This window comes from Lycium ferocissimum, unplaced genomic scaffold (assembly GCF_029784015.1).
Source record: "Lycium ferocissimum isolate CSIRO_LF1 unplaced genomic scaffold, AGI_CSIRO_Lferr_CH_V1 ctg15486, whole genome shotgun sequence".
In the NCBI taxonomy this organism is placed as follows: Eukaryota; Viridiplantae; Streptophyta; class Magnoliopsida; order Solanales; family Solanaceae; genus Lycium; species Lycium ferocissimum.
In genome coordinates, this window is record NW_026716066.1 from 1 (window position 1) to 6745 (window position 6745).

At 32.0% G+C, this 6745-nt stretch overlaps 1 long non-coding RNA gene across 1 annotated transcript; it reads left to right on the top strand.

Moving 5' to 3' along the window:
* Positions 1 to 7: 7 nt before the first annotated feature.
* On the top strand, positions 8 to 611 carry LOC132042466 (uncharacterized). The gene is made up of 2 exons (XR_009411489.1): positions 8 to 224; positions 371 to 611. It is a non-coding gene; the product is annotated as an uncharacterized LOC132042466 (long non-coding RNA).
* The last annotated feature ends 6134 nt before the right edge of the window (positions 612 to 6745 follow it).

Below are 6745 nucleotides of genomic sequence, written 5' to 3' on the forward strand. Positions count from 1 at the left end.
ACCGGTAAATCCACTAAAACTTTGACCCTCGCACAACTAGGTCTTGTTTTATTGATTGTTGCCATATCCAAATATAATGGTATTCCTGCTGCTGAAGCAATTGAGAATAGGGACTCCTTCACAAAATAAGTGGGCAGTAAATTTGGGAAAGAAATCCATGCCATTGCTTTAGTAGTTTCCTCATCAATTTTGAACTTGGAATCATATATGAGAGGCCTCATTTGGTATGAGTATCCTTCCTTACCAATTATATAATATGCAGGTTTTGAAGTTAGATTCAGAAAGTCTTCTAATAATGATAATCTAATTAGTACATGTCGACTTCTGAAAAATCCAACTTTACATCCTCCTTTCATTCCACATTGTGCAGGGATCAGATTGCGAAGTTGCTCGATATCTGGCATTCCATAGGAGAATTTTCCAACAACTGCATATTGTAGATTCTCAATGTTATTCATACGAGCCACCTCTTCCTCAGTCCATTTGAGATATGGTACTCCATGAAGAAAAGAAACCTTCTTAATTGGAATTGGAGTTACTGCTTGTGTCTTCCTGTGATTGATTTCATTTAAAATTGTAGGATTCAATAGATCAGCAAATGTTACTTTGTTGTCGCTGGATTCTTTGATTACTCCTTCTGTTTGTTTTGTCGTTTTGTTGTGTTGGTCAGCCACTCCGGTGGACTGACCAACGGCCATAGAGGCCATTGCCGTCTAGATTGATCTATGTATTAGGGTTTGCATGAAAATAGGATGCGAGAAATTTTGTTGTTGTAAGCATTTATTAGGTTAGGTATGAATTTTTTTAACTTTGCTTAGTCTTTAGGGACGTTTTTAGTCTTCAGACTTTTGAAGACTTTTTCCTTTTAACTTTAGACTTTTTTGGCCACTTGTCGGCCGCCTTATTTTTGTCAGTTTTTCTTTTGATTCGTTATAAAAGGATCGTTTTGTAAAGAAAGGAGGCAGGTTTTCACAGACCACCTTCTCTCTCCACTTGTAAAATACTCTCTAAATAAAAAAATTGTTGTTTATTATCTCCATATCTACTGAGCACAATTTTCATTTCTAGGTAATCTTTACTTTATTATATTTTTATTTTACATTTAAATTACTTGTTTATATTTAGGCTAAATGACAGGCTAAAATCTTGTGTTGAACTATATCACACTAGACTACTAGGTATTATGGTAAAAATGCTTTAATTAGCTAGGATTCACCAAGGATGGTACTGAGGTCATGCAGAGAATAACCCAGGCGGACTGTTCAGGCTCAGGCGATGATCCTGTTTTTTTGCCCCGCTTAGCCGAGGTGGCGTCTAGGGCTGTTTTTGGACTTGTTCTGAGTTGAAAAACCCCATCGCCAGGGTTATTAACCTAGTAAAAGTCCCTCTGCAGTATCATCTCACCGTGCGATCCGTGCCGATTGATGGTATCAGAGCCATGGTACAGGAGTAGTAATAGGTGATATATGTTCAACACACATCTCCTAATGGATATCATTAGAAGAAAAAATACTATTAAAAATAGTAAAAAAAGAGGAATATGATATCCCTCAGCAATTAGATCTGCTTAATAAGTGGACTATTCCTAAAATTCAGCCTAGATTAATTTATAAGATGGGTACTTTTTAGAAGTTAGGTCTCAAGCAAGTGGTCAAAACCACTGAAGAAACAATCACTGTTGATAGTGACCATGCTACTTTTCGATTATTATTTGAAAGTGATTTAGTCCCTTATAGGGAAACCCATAGGTTTATGCTTATTGAGTTAGTACAGGTTGCGTTTAAGCCACTTACATTAAGAGGTTTACCGGAAAGCTTTACAGCAGCTTTAAGAGATGGTAGGAACCGAGATTGGAAAAAATCCCTCATAGGGACAGCTCAAGCCAGTTTGGCTTATGGCCCTGTATATTTTAATGCTTATCCTAATTTGCAGATATCTTTGTAGGATGATAATTCTTTAGATGCTTTAATATTAAGTGTTAAATTACATGGTTATGATTATATACCCGGTACTGAAGTAATATGTATTTGTTATAGAATATATTTTAAACCATTATATACTATGAATCCTATATGTAAAATTATGGATTTCAAAAATGAAACTACAGTCAGACCTCTCTATAACGGTACCCGCATATAACAGTAACTCTCTATAACAGCCAAGTTTTTTCGGAACCAATTTTTTATGTTATATTTTACTTCTCTATAATAGCATTTCACCTATAACAGCAACAGCCAATTTTATAACAGTACGTTCTTTGTAAAATTACCCCCCATATAACCGCTATCTTCTTTTTTTGGTAATATAATAATTGACCATCTTTATAAAAATAGAATATCCATGATTACTAATAATAAGTGTATAGATTTTGACCAAATATTTGATCATTTAATACACTATTTATGACAAAAAATATCATATGAATATATATATTTTCATTATGAAACGATTTTCCTTCGTTGTACAAAGTGTGATTAAGCTTAGAATTTGATAATTAAAAATGAAAATTAGATTTTATGCCTCTTTTTTGCCTATAACAGTGAAGTATTATTTAAATGTCAATGTTGTTATAGGTGTGTAACAGCCATTCTCTATAACAACTGAAAAATTTCGAATCCAACGATCTTTGTTATAGAGAGGTTTGACTGTATTTTGATAGAAACTAATTTTGGCAAATCCAAAATTGTTACTCGAAGACCTATCAAATGGGATGAAATTGATTTTCCCAAAGAGTGGGTCATAGAGGGAGCAGGTCCTCCTCAGAATAATATTAATACTGATATTTCGGAAATTGAACAAACCCCTGAGGGGAATATTAAATTAAGATTTTATGAACCTCCATCTATTTTAGATAAAGCTGAAAGTCATAGTATTAGCACTAGATCTAGACTAAGTAGATCAAATTCTTCATGTCATTCTTATATTTCACCAGTCCATTGTATTGTCAAAACTCCATCTGAAGCTACTACTTCTCAAGTTAGAGAAACCGATGATAATAGAATCAGTAGTCTTAAAATTGATCAAGATAATATTGTTACTGGTATTCAGGATACGGAATTAACCGCGTCTGATATGGATTTTGATGGTATTTAATGGATCAAGTCCAACAAATTGAATTTAGTCGGGGATCACGCGCAAGAGAAAAAATTAGTAATGAATTTTATATGCCTAGATGGGAACCATTTAGAAAATGGTTTTTTCAAAGTTTTAATAATGATGAAAAAACATTTTTCCAAGAAGACTTTTATAAGGATCTTTCCAAAGTCAATAAAGTTATATCTTTTGTCCCTTGGTTTATGTCCAAATATGTAGGAGATTATATATCTGTTTTAGAACGTGAATATAAATTGACTAATGGAGAGATTATTAATATTATATTTCCTCCACAACAATCTTTTCAAATTGGAAAGGATGACAAAATTATTCATTTTGCAGCTTTTTCAAAATTATTTGAAAACGATACTTTACAATTTACTGCTATGCATATTAATAATATGCTAAAACAACAAAATTATGCTAATATTTACATGAATATCTTAGGTGAATAAATTCTTTCACTACATGATAGAATTGACAAACTATTTTCTCATATAGAAAAATTACATGATTCTACCCTTAATAAAGGGAAAAAGCAGGAAGTTGTTGCTACTCCAAGTATACAGCCTCCACCTGAAATCAAAGATTTTAAATTAAAACCTTTTTCAGAATTAGAGCAAATGCTTGATGAGAAATTCAAAACTTTAAATATTAGTCCTTTAATAGCAGAGGATGATGATAATTTTCCTAATATGGATTACAAGGTCAAGGTTGCATCAGATATTAATAAAATAGATAAATATATCTTTGATAAACCTGCTCAAAGGATGTACTACTATCCTAGGCCAACTCCTCCAGATGTTTTATTAGAGGAGCATGAGCATATTATTACCAATAGTTATAGTGGTAAAGAGATCTATGAATGGAACATAGATGGTTATAGTGAAAGACAGATTTATTGTACCATACATAGAATGCTGATGTATAATACGATAAGTAAGGTTAATAAAAATAATGAGCGAACTATCGCAGATATGATTATTGCTGGTTTTACTGGCCAATTAAAAGGTTGGTGGGATAATTATTTAACCCAAGAACAGCGTAATAATATCTTGAATGCTGTAAAACGAGAGAAAGGGGCTGACCGAGAATCAGTTATAGTTCCTAATCTTTTGTATATCCATTGATTATTAATACTATAGAGCATTTTTCAGGAAGATGGTTGGATAATAATGAGACCATTAGGACCATGCTTCAGAATTTAAGATATAAAACCCTTACATCATTTAGGTAGTATAAGGATGTATTCCTTTGTCGGGTTATGGAATTACCTGAGTGCAATGACACTCATTGGAAATCCAAATTTATAGATGGATTACCCGCCCTTTTTTGGGAAAGAGTTAGAAAACCTCTTAAGAAAGGGAAAGCTAGTATCAATTATGATAATTATACTTATGGAAAGTTAATAGGAACATGTATGCAGGAAGGTTTAGCCTTATGCAATGAGATCAAGCTGAATCAGCAAATTAAGAGACATGGTCTAAATGAGAGACAACAATTAGGAGAATTTTGTGGATAATTTGGTGTGGATATTCCAAAAACCAAAGCACCCCATAGGCGCAAGAAAAAGAAAAAAGATTTCCAAGTATGGAAAGAAAAACGCTTGCTAACGAAAGCAAGGCGGAAAAAAGAATTCAAGAAGAAAAAGGATTTTGTTAAATCCAAAAATTCAAAAGCCTGTTATAAGTGTGGCAGAGTTGGTCATTTTTACAAGAATTGTAAAGTCAAGGAGAAAATTAAGAACCTTGATATTGACGATGACCTAAAAGAATCTTTATACAAGATTTTATTAAATTCAGAACCAGAAGATTCTGGTTTTGAGTCTGATAATTTGGAGGACTCTTCATCAAATGAAGATCTTAGAATTCTTGAAAATGAGAGTTATACTTCCATCAGTTCAGATGAAGAATGTGCACCATGTCAAATGGGACAGCCATGTACTAGCAAGGCTAACAAGGAAGAGGATGAATTTTATAATCTCTTCTCCCAATTCCAAGATACCAATATCAATGTTTTAGACGGTAATAACCTTGTGGATTTATTAAAGATCATTAAAGATCCAGAGCTTATATCTCAAATCATTGATAAGGTGAATGAAGCACCCAAGAAGCCAGAAATTCAGAGGGTGAATGAAGCACCCAAGAAGCCAGAAATTCAGACTGGTATTCAGATACAAGAATCACCAGGTCCATACACCATGTCAGAGTTAAAAAAACTTCTTCAACAGCGGAGAAATATTATAACTACTCTAGCCACAACCCAAGATTTGGAAAAAGAGATTGATAATCTCAAACAGGAGATTTCCATCCTTAAACAACATAATATGATTTTAGATGAGAGAATTTCTAGAATCAAGGATAAGGGGAAACAAGTTATGGAAATTCCAGCAGATAAAATTATAGAAGATACATCTGTGGAAGGAAGTACCAGTAAAGAAGGAGAATTTCTGAAAACTCTGGAATTTATTACTTCCCAAAAGTTTTTTATAAATGTTACTCTTTTGATTAATTATAATTTCAAAAAAGAATTTACTGCTCTAGTTGATAGCGGAGCTGATTTAAATTGTATTCAAGAAGGAATAATTCCTTCAAAATATTTTCATAAAACTACCCATAGTCTTAGATCTGCTAATGGGCAGAAAATGGGAATTACTTTTGAATTACCCAAAGCTTATATCTGCCAAGACAAAGTCTGTATATCAGAAAGTTTTATCTTTGGTAAAAGATATTTCCAATCAAATAATTTTGGGAACCCCATTTTTTCAAAAAATATTTCCTATCCAAAAATTGGATACTAAAGGTATTATAGGAACCTTTGAAGGAAAAGCTGTTGTATTTCAATTTATAACTGAGCCATTTTTCAGGATTATAAATGAAATCAAAGATAGGTTGATGAATAAACATCAATAAGTCAATTTCTTAAAACAAGAAATTTACACTCTTAATATTGAAGAGATTTTGCAAAATTCTAAATTACAGCAAAAAATAGATTTTCTAAAAAATCAATTTTCATTACAAATTTGAAGTGATCATCCTAATGCTTTTTGGGATAGAAAAAAAAAACATATTGTTTCTCTTCCATATGAAGAATCTTTTTCTGAAAATAATATTCCTACAAAAACAAGACCATGTCAAATGAATTCTGAATATTTAGAATGATGTAAAAATGAGATTTCCTCTCTTTTACAAAGGGGTCTTATAAGATCTTCAAAAAATCTCCATGGTCATGCACAGCTTTTTATGTTAATAAACATGCTGAACAGGAACGTGGAGTTCCTAGATTGGTTATTAATTCCAAACCTCTTAATAAAGTTTTAGAATGGATTCGATATCCTATTCCTAATAAAAAGGATTTATTGGATCGTCTCCATAATGCTATTATATTTTCTAAATTTGATTTAAAATAGGGATATTGGCAAATTCAAATTGCCGAAACAGATAAATATAAAACTGATTTTAATGTCCCTATTGGGCAATTTGAATGGAATGTTATGCCATTTGGATTAAAAAAAAATGCCCCTTCAGAATTTCAAAAAATTATGAATGATATTTTTATGCCTTATAGCAATTTTATTATTGTTTATATAGATGATATTTTAGTATTTTCAAATACTATAGAAATGCATTTTAAACATCTTGATATATTCAAG